Source organism: Coenobita brevimanus, chromosome 25 (genome assembly GCF_032717465.1).
Source record: "Coenobita brevimanus isolate Jiangsu-jjx chromosome 25, ASM3271746v2, whole genome shotgun sequence".
NCBI lineage: Eukaryota > Metazoa > Arthropoda > Malacostraca > Decapoda > Coenobitidae > Coenobita > Coenobita brevimanus.
Window position 1 is genome coordinate 2327501 of NC_136978.1, and position 10000 is coordinate 2337500.

The following is a 10000-nucleotide window of genomic DNA, read 5'->3' on the forward strand; positions in this document are numbered from 1 at the left end:
GGCTTTGTACGTGGCACCGTTTTTTTTTTTTTTTTTTTTTTTTTTTTTTTTTTTGACATTTTAACCCCTTCGAGTCATATATGTCAATTTTATATCATTCTTACCTATACCTAATTTTTTTTTATTCAGTTTCGGAAGTGTCTCTAACTTGGCGAAGCGTAGCTCAGGTGATGGCCAGGTATAGGCAGACTGCAGGGGCGAGTTTGACTAGTAACCAAGGAGACTTAGCAGAGTTAACTAAGGCCTTATCGAACACCTCCTTTGGTAGATTTAGCCTAAGACGATTTCATACAGTTCCAGACGATTTGTGTAGCTTAGGAGAGACTTAAGGAGCTAGAGGGGTTAGCAACAGCCTTCATTAAGTCCCTCACCACAAGACATACCTACTTAAAGGTGTCTGGGTGTAGCGGGGATATAAACAGAGATTAATTAGGTCTTACGTATTCTCATTCAGTCGGTCTCAGTGATGTAAATTTTCACACACACACACACACACACACACACACACACACACACACACACACACACACACACACACACACACACACACACACAGAGTGGATCGTTTGCCCTTCAGGACCCGTAAAACACGATTTGGCAGTGTGTACCAGATACACATGACCATGATGAAGGTCGTGTACACACCAGCCCTTACATACATACATACAAACAGCTATACATACATACATTCATACATACATGTCCTATATACATTCATAGACATACAAGCCTACATATTGTCTATCTATCATCCGTTCATCTGTTTATCTGTCTATATTTTTCTGTCTAGGCTATCTGTCTATCTATATGTCTGTCGGTCTGTCCATGTATCTGTCCATCCATCTATCCATGCATCTATCAGCGAGAGGGAAGAGGAAGTGGCCTGGTGGTGGTGCAAGTGGTGGTGTGCAGGTCTAGTGGCGGAGGGCTGTGGAGGAGGTTGCAACACGGTGAAAGCAACTTGGGAGACGGAGAGAGAGAGAGGGGATATTTTCTTGCGCTTGCCCCCCCTACCCCCTCCTCTTCCCCTCTCTCTCCCCACTTCCCCTTCCTCTCCCTGTGGTCTTCCCTTCTCTTACCTCTTCCTCTTCCCACTCTCCCCTCTCTCTTTCTCACCCCTCTCCTCCTCCCCTCTCGCCTTCTTTTCTCTCTCTCCCCCTCCTACCTCTTCCCCTCTCGCCTTCTTTTCTCCCTCTTCCCCTCCTTCCTGCCCACTCGCCATCTTTTTTTCTCTCTCCCCCTCCTCTCCTCTCCCCTTCCTCTTCCTCTCTTCCCTCCTCCCCTCTCGTCTTCTTTTCCTCCTCTCCCCCTCCTCCCTCAACCCCTCTCCCCTTCATAACCCCTCTTCACCCCTCTCCCCATCATCATCCCCACTAAGGATTTATGGATTGTGATTAGTGATGTGGATTATTTTTATTACGTTCAGTTTTCATATTTCTGTTGTTAATTATTTTTTTTACCAGTAGCTGATGATGATTGAGACAGTGATGATAATGATGACAATGAGGATTTTATGTGTTTATTTATTTATTTATGAGGTGGATTGTAATGTTCCCTTTTCTCCAGTTACGTCATTGGGTTCGCATGACTCTATATTTGTCTTTATTTTAACAGATGTCAATTATAAAGCTTTCGGATTAAATTATAAAGGTACGGTAAGGGGGTCCAGTGCCATTCTCCCCGTGAGTTCTCTTAAGCTGAACAAAATCGTCTGAGGGAAGCCAGAACAATATGAAAAAGACGAATAATAAGGAAAAGAACCAACCCCTTTCCACCACTACCTCATTCTCTGCATTTCGTTCTTGCTACTCAGGGGCGAGCTACTGTAGTGAAGGTTTCTGTGACGCTGTATCTCACTTCCAGTTCGAAAAATACGCACTGAGGTACAAGAAGAAAATGGTCTTGAAATTGAAAGAAAAACAGAAAAATAAGTCGCTGGTTTGAATGGGTTGAGATCGCGTGTTTTACTTTCACTCGCTTTTCTTGTTTTTTTTTTTTTTTTCCGCGTATTCAAGTAGGTTTTTTGTTCGTTTTGGTTTTGTGCGTCTTCGTCATTGTTGTTGGAGTTATTATTATTATTATTATTATTATTATTATTATTAATATTATTGTTATTATTGTTGTTGTTGTCGCTGTTACTACTATTACTGTTACTGCTTTTACCATTATGATTGTTGTTGTTATTATTATTATTTTTTTGTTATTATTATTATTATTATTATTACTATTATTATTATTATTATTATCATCATCATCATTATTATAATAGTGATATGGTGACAGGATACACAGATATAGGACAGGTGCATACAGGTAACACACCTTACTAGATTGACAGGTGTGTGTATGTGTTTAAATGTCAACCCTCTCTGCCCTGAGAGAGAGAGAGAGAGAGAGAGAGAGAGAGGAATTGTGAGAAACTATAAACGGGTATTGGAAAAAAAATGTATACAGTATGAACAAAAGTGAAAGCATAGGCAAGTTTAGTGTTAATATTGTGCCTGTGTATGTGTGTGTGTGTGTGTGTGTGTGTGTGTGTGTGTGAGAGAGAGAGAGAGAGAGAGAGAGAGAGAGAGAGAGAGAGAGCCATCGAAAGCAAGAGTGGAAACATGAGAAAATCTGAATGAATGTGTGATACTGTGAGAAAAAGTGAACTGTCTCAAAAATTCTTCTTGTCTCTCACACCCACCTACTTCTCTCTCACTCTCGCTCTCCCACATCGTCAGTCAGCATTTCCTCACGTTCCTTTTTCCTCCAATTTTCGTGGTTCCTTGTACAGTTTTTATTTATTTATATATTTATTTTTTTTATATTTCCTCTTCCTTTTTTTTTTCTCTTGCTTTTTATTATTTATTTATTTATTTTTCTTAATGTATTTACTTAAAGATTTTTTTCCCATTATTTCTCTGCTTTAATTTTCCTCTGTTTGTTCTTATTGTTTTATTTTGTTCTGAAGTGTTCATAATTCTCCTTCACTAGTTCTCTCTTTCTCCCTTTTTTTTTTTTTTTTGGTTCCTTCCTCTTGTACCATTTTTTCTTTTTGTATTGCACTGTTCTCTCTCTCTCTCTCTCTCTCTCTCTCTGGTATTGCTGAGTGTGTGAGGGGAAGTGGGTAAGAGTGTCCGGAGACTGCTTGCCCACATGAAAAGAACAGGGAGTGAGAGACTGACTGGGAGAGTGTGATGGAGTGTGAGCAGAGAATGGAGAGTGAGAGATCGACTAGGAGAGTGTGATGGAATGTGTGGAGAGAATGGAGAGTGAGAGGCTGACTAGGAGAGTGTGGGAGGGGAGAGGGTGTCGCCGTTATGTGCAATCCAAGGGTACTAATCGGACACCAAGCAAAGTTCACCAATGTTGCAACCCGTGACTGTCAGCGGGGGCAAGAGAGAGAGATAGGCCTGTAGTGATAGATAGATAGATAGATAGATAGATAAATATACAGACATATTAACAGATACGAAGGGCAACAGGAAAATCAGATGGCTAGATAGATAAACTGAGTGATTCTTAGGATGAAAATATATTCAGTATCTATTTATATCTAGCTATCTATCTGTGTATCTATCTACACGTATGTATGCATGTGCAGAGAGAGAGAGAGAGAGAGAGAGAGAGAGAGTCAAAGGAAAACAGAAAAAACTTAAAAAAAAAAACTCTTATATAACAAATTCAATTAACCTTTTCGTTCACCTCATCCAAAATTAGGCCAATTAGAGAGAAAAGTTACCTTGTGTCAAAATGATTAGTTTTTTTCCTTTAAATGTTCCCGGACCTGTCCAAGTGGGGTGCGTAACGTATATGCTGCTGTTAGGTGGCTGATAGATAGAGAGATGGATAGATAGACTGGTAGATAGGCAGCTTGATAGATACTGGGGTAGAGTGATTTGGAAATACTGGAAAGAAATAATAATGATATAACTAATAATAATAATAATAATAATAATAATAATAATAATTTTTAGAGAGAGAGAGGGAGAGAGAAGGGGTTAAGGATTGCACCGTGGAGGCCTTGTCGCTGGCGGGTTTTTGTTATTGATATACTTGTATTGGTGTAACTCTCTCTCTCTCTCTCTCTCTCTCTCTCTCTCTCTCTCTCTCTCTCTCTCTCTCTCTCTCTCTCTCTCTCTCTCTCTCTCTCTCTCTCTCTCTCTCTCTCTCTCTCTCTCTCTCATGATGTAAGTGCATTCTTTCGTGCTTTCACTTCTGTTGTTTTACCGGTATATATATTTTTTTAAGTACTCCATTGAATTCTCATGCAACCTCTCTCTCTCTCTCTCTCTCTCTCTCTCTCTCTCTCTCTCTCTCTCTCTCTCTCACTTTCTATAATTTTTTTTTTTTTTAAATTTATCAGGCCATCTGGTGTCAGTTTCAAGAAGCAGGAAAAATCTAATAGAAAATGGAGCATGATTTTTCTTTTTTCTTTTTATTATTATTTTTTAATATATATAGAAATTTGCCAGCAATTTTCAAGTCACGAACCTGGAGTGAAATGATCTGGTTTTAATTATTATGTTGATTTTTGTTACTTTGGTGAATGAATTGTTTTGAGAGAGAGAGAGAGAGAGAGAGAGAGAGAGAGAGAGAGAGAGAGAGAACAAAATGGGTTGATATATACTGTATTTTCTTAGGGTGTCAGGGAAATTCTAGATAATATATATTTTTCTGGAGCACTTCCCTCTTGTTGCTCGTCTTCCCCTTACTTTCTCCACGCAGATTGCGATATTGTGTTTGCTGGTTCCATATTTTCTAGTCTAGTGCCGATTTTTTTCTTTCTTTCTTTGTAATGTACTGTTTTTACCATCGATATTCTCTGCTCTTTCTTGGATTATCATTTTTTCTGGTCCAAAGTCTGTGTTTGATTTTTTTTTTTTTATTGTTCGCTTTTTCCCATTGTTTTTTTTTTATTTTTTGTGTTATAATATTTGACCGCAGAGTGTTTTATCAGTTAATCGTTCTTATATGTATTCTTGGATAATTTACTTTGATCGTTAATAAACTACAGGAATATATTTCCAAAAGATTTATTCCTGAGCGTTCTCGTTGCGGTACACTGATTTCCTCTGTATTTTTCATCTGTACATTTTGTCTCGTTTGGGTGAATTTTGTTATATATATATATATATATATATATATATATATATATATATATATATATATATATATATATAAATAATGCACTTTCCCTTATTCATTATATACACCACATTGTCTGCATATTATCGTCTCCATTTATTCACGTCCTGGCGCTTTCTCCCTCATTTGTTGTATTCTCTCTCTCTCTCTCTCTCTCTCTCTCTCACACACACACACACACACACACACACACACACACACACACACACACACACACACACACACACACACACACACACACACACACACTTCCTTTATATTTACTTCACATTTGCTTTATATTTCTTATCTTTCACGAATTCATTAATTTACATCGGTTCAGCTAATCTTAATTATGTCATATTTATCTTGACATGTACATTAGATATTGTGTGTGTGTGTGTGTGTGTGTGTGTGTGTGTGTGTGTGTGTGTGTGTACGTTCTCATATTCTATTTTACGGTTTTTCTCATCTCTTCCTCCTTCTTAAAAGTTAGTGAACGAAATCAAAGACTAGGATTGTGTGTAAGTTGTTAAATACACCATCTTTCCAAAAACAAGGAGAGAAAAACGAGAAATATATAAAAACAATAGCCTGTAAAAAAATATATATATATATGACAAGCGATACTGGGTGGGGTTGGGCGTTTCCGAACAAGGGGGGTGGAGGTGGGGGTGATTGGGTCCGTTGGGGTTGGGTGGGGTTTGGTTTGAGTGAGCTTTAAAAGGAAGGCTAACTATTTAACCCACCCCTTCAACATTGCCTAGGTAAGTATGGATGGGCTTGTGTGTGTGTGTGTGTGTGTGTGTGTGTGTGTGTGTGTGTGTGTGTGTGGCATTTGGATTTACGGTTTATTTTCACTGGTCGTAGGGTCGTATTCTGTATATGAGGTAAGGGTATTTGTGTTGGCACTTCGTATATGGTGGCATTGGGAGTGTGGTGATGAGGTATTTATGGTGGAATATGAGTGGTATTGGCTGTACTCGGATATATGTTGGCGGAGCAGGATTGGAAGGATATGGGGTTGGATCTTATGTTGGTTGTGGGCGTAAATGGCACTGGGTCTGTGTTGGCATGGTCTATGTTGGCACGGGGTTTATGTTGGCACTGGGCTTATGTTGGTACTGAATCTATGTTGGCACGTGGCTTATGCTGGCACCGAGTCTATGCTGGCACTGGGCACTGAGTATAGGGTGCCACTGTGCTTAAGGGCTTGGACATATATGCTGTGCTGGGTGTATGGTGTCACTGATTTTAGGAAGCTTGGTTGTATGTTAGCGTTTGGTGTCAGGTGATATTGAGCTCTTGAGATGGGATGTAAAGGAAGGCAGGACAGGGAAGGGAAACCAGAGAGAAATAAATTAGTGAATTAGGGGAAAAAGTTGTAATATGTGGTTTTGTGGACATTCTCACCATTCATATTTCCCACATTCCTTGTCTTCCTTACTTCTTAGTCATGGCATTCGTCTACTCCTCCTCCTCCTCCTCCTCCTCTTCCTCCTCTTCTTCTTCTTCTTCCAAAATCCTCTCTCCCTCACCACCACACTTCCCCCTCCCCCAGCCGACCTGGATCAACCGCAGCCACACAAAAGGTCACCCAAAAAGACCAGCTAAGATCACCCCATTCTAACCCTTCCAGACAAGGGCCCAATAAGTCGAGGCAACTGGCTGGAAACATCGGGATTCTCGCCCTTATGGATTGCTGTTTCGTACGTCCGTTTTGCCTCTGTAATATTTCGTTCCTAAAATTTCGTTGCTTTTTTTCTGTCGTTTTTTATGGTTGGCGTTGTCAGTGTTTATGGCGTGTGTGTGTGTGTGTGTGTGTGTGTGTGTGTGTGTGTGTGTGTGTGTGTGTGTGTGTGTGTGTGTGTGTGTGTGTGTGTACCTGAATATGGTGAGAAAGTTTTATGTGAATATGAGTGTAATGGAGGTATTTAAGTGCACACACACACACACACACACACACACACACACACACACACACACACACACACACACACACACACACACACACACACACACAGAGGTGAGTTGTTTCACTATTTTTGGTGCAGTGTTTCACCTTGTCTTAACCTTTTACCCTCCACCTCCCCTCTCCCCCCTCCCTCCCCCTCTTCCCTCCCCTCCCCCTCTCCCCCCTCCCATCTCCCCACTCACCCCTTTCATATGTCCTTTTCTTGTCTGTGTGGATGAATGTTGGTGCGTTTTCTCACGGTTTCTGTGTCTTTCTCACATTCTTATTTTTTTTTTACCTCTCTCTTGTTTTTGTTATGTACGCAGCATCTTTGTTACGTCATGAACACACACACACACACACACACACACACACACACACACACACACACACACACACACACACACACACACACTCTCTCTCTCTCTCTCTCTCTCTCTCTCTCTCAATTCCACCTCACTTTCACTCTCTTCCACTCCACTCCACCCCAATCTTCCTTCACCTCCCACCCCCACAATTTCTCTCTTCTCACGAGTTCAGTTTCTTTGCCTCTTTTAAATAATGGTTGGCTGGCTTGTGGAAATATATTGGAGGGGGTTTTGCTGTTATTATTATTATTATTATTATTATTATTAGTGGCTACAGATAAGGGAGAGGGTGGAAATATTATTATGAATATTATAGCAGTTATTCTTATGACTTTGGTTTTTATAATAGTAATTGTGTGATATTATACTAGCTGTTTCTCTATCTCTCTGTCTGTCTATCTGTCTCTCTAATTTCCTATCAATAATATCCATACATCTATCCACCTGTCTGTCTGTCTGTCAGTCTGTCTATCTCTCCGTCCGTGTGTCGTACGTGAGGTGGAGGGTAGCGTTGCACGGGCCGTCGCGTGAGTGGTGCAGTGGGGCGGGGGATGCACACGCTATTGAGTGCGCTTTATGCCTCTTTGGGGGCGTGAGTGAAAGACAAGGTTACGGCGGATTTGATGGCAGCCGTCTTTATTATTCTTTTTCCTGTTTGACTTTCACTCCTACACCTGAATACACCTTTGTTCATACTAGTCATCCATAATTAACCTGCCATACACCTGTTCAGTTCACACCTACACACTTACACCTCTGCTCCCCACACTTCTACATTATATATTTTATTTTGCTATCCACGTACCTTTCCTTACCTGTAATTGGCTCACCTGCACTGATTTCTACACACCTGTCCTCTCCACACCTCCAGCTTTTTCTTACCAACCTTTCTATACGCTTACCTGCTTGTTCATACCTGGATATATTTTGCTCTTACCTGTGCTGATATCCACCCACCTGGTCTGTCCATACATTCTACTTTATTCTTTCTCACGTTTATACCAGCATACTTGGTTATCTATATCGTTAATTAATTTGTTCTTACCTTTACTGATATCTGCCTTTTTTTTTCCATACCTTTATTTTCCATATTTACGTTAATTTTGCTTTTTTTTACGCTTCTAGTCTCTCTCTCTCTCTCTCTCTCTCTCTCCACCTGTTCTTTCACTACACCTGCGTCCCCTGTCCCCCCCTCTCCCTCCACCCTGAGCAGTACTCCGAAGTGAAAGTGAGCCTGGAGTTAAAGACCTGAGAGAGAGAGAGAGAGAGAGAGAGAGAGAGAGAGAGAGAGAGAGAGAGAGGAAGCTGTAAATCGAAACAAAGGGAGAATGGAGCAACTATACAAAAGGCCGATATATAGCTTATGATAGAGAAAGGGTGAACAGACTGGAAGATGGGAGATAGGGAGGAGGGTAAGAGAGTAAGAGGGAAAATGAGTTGAGAGAGAGAGGGAGAGAGAGAGAGAGAGAGAGAAAGAGAGAGGATGAAAGTGACTGTATGTATAATTATGTATGTATGTATGTGCATGTGCGTGAGTGAGAGGTGAAGGGGCGTGGAGAAAGTGAGGATGGACCCGTGATGCATTGGTACACACACACACACACACACACACACACACACACACACACACACACACACACACACACACACACACACACACACACACACACACACACACACACACACACACACACACACACACACCAATACAAACACACAGCTGTCTCTTGTGCTAATGTGAGCCACTTCTAAATATATTTTGTTAGACAATTTAGTCTGCATTCTGGCCAGGTTAGAAATCTTTTAACACCTCTTCCTTTCCAGTTAATTTCTGAATATTTACGTTAATATCCTTTACTGTGTTATTTATGCAGTCACCGTCGACCTTAAGGAGATCTGTTCCTAAATAATATTATGGAAAATACTGAGGTGTAATAAGCAACGAATTACATAAGAAAGAGTATTAGGAAGACCCATACGCTGGTGAATATATGTTAATAGTTTGTCATCATCATCATCATCACCATCACCATCATCACGTCACACTGGTTTTAGGTGGGTTGGGCTTGGAATTGGCTTTTAAGGGAGAGAGCTCAAAGCCACCAGCTCTGTTATCTTCAGTGACGCTTTACAAACAGAGCCACCAAAATACCTTAAATTGATAGCACAGTAATTTTAATAGGATGTGAGCCGATTTGGTGCTGACAGGTGTTGTGATGATGAGTTTTGATATGTGTGTGTGTGTGTGTGTGTGTGTGTGTGTGTGTGTGTGAGAGAGAGAGAGAGAGAGAGAGAGAGAGAGATGTGTTAGAAGGATGCTGGTTTTTGAAAGGGGAGATAGAATGACCAAAGAGTGTCGGTGTGTGATTGAAGTGTTAAGGAGTGTGAAAGTTAAATGTTGCAAGTGTGAGTGAGTAGAATGAGTACATGTGGTTATAGGCTGTGTGTGTGTGTGTGTGTGTGTGTGTGTGTGTGTGTGTGTGTGTGTGTGGTGCGTGAGAGAGATAACGAGGGAGATAAGAGGTGTGTGAAAGAGATAGGCCCAGCTGATAAGGGGTGGTGGAGA

The 10000-nt window shown here is 40.8% G+C and overlaps 1 protein-coding gene across 1 annotated transcript in view; it reads left to right on the top strand.

The window, feature by feature from the left end:
- LOC145393670 (uncharacterized) overlaps window positions 1-10000 on the top strand; it is a 125597-nt gene that overhangs the window by 9669 nt on the left and 105928 nt on the right. The gene's annotated exons all lie outside the window — the stretch shown is intronic.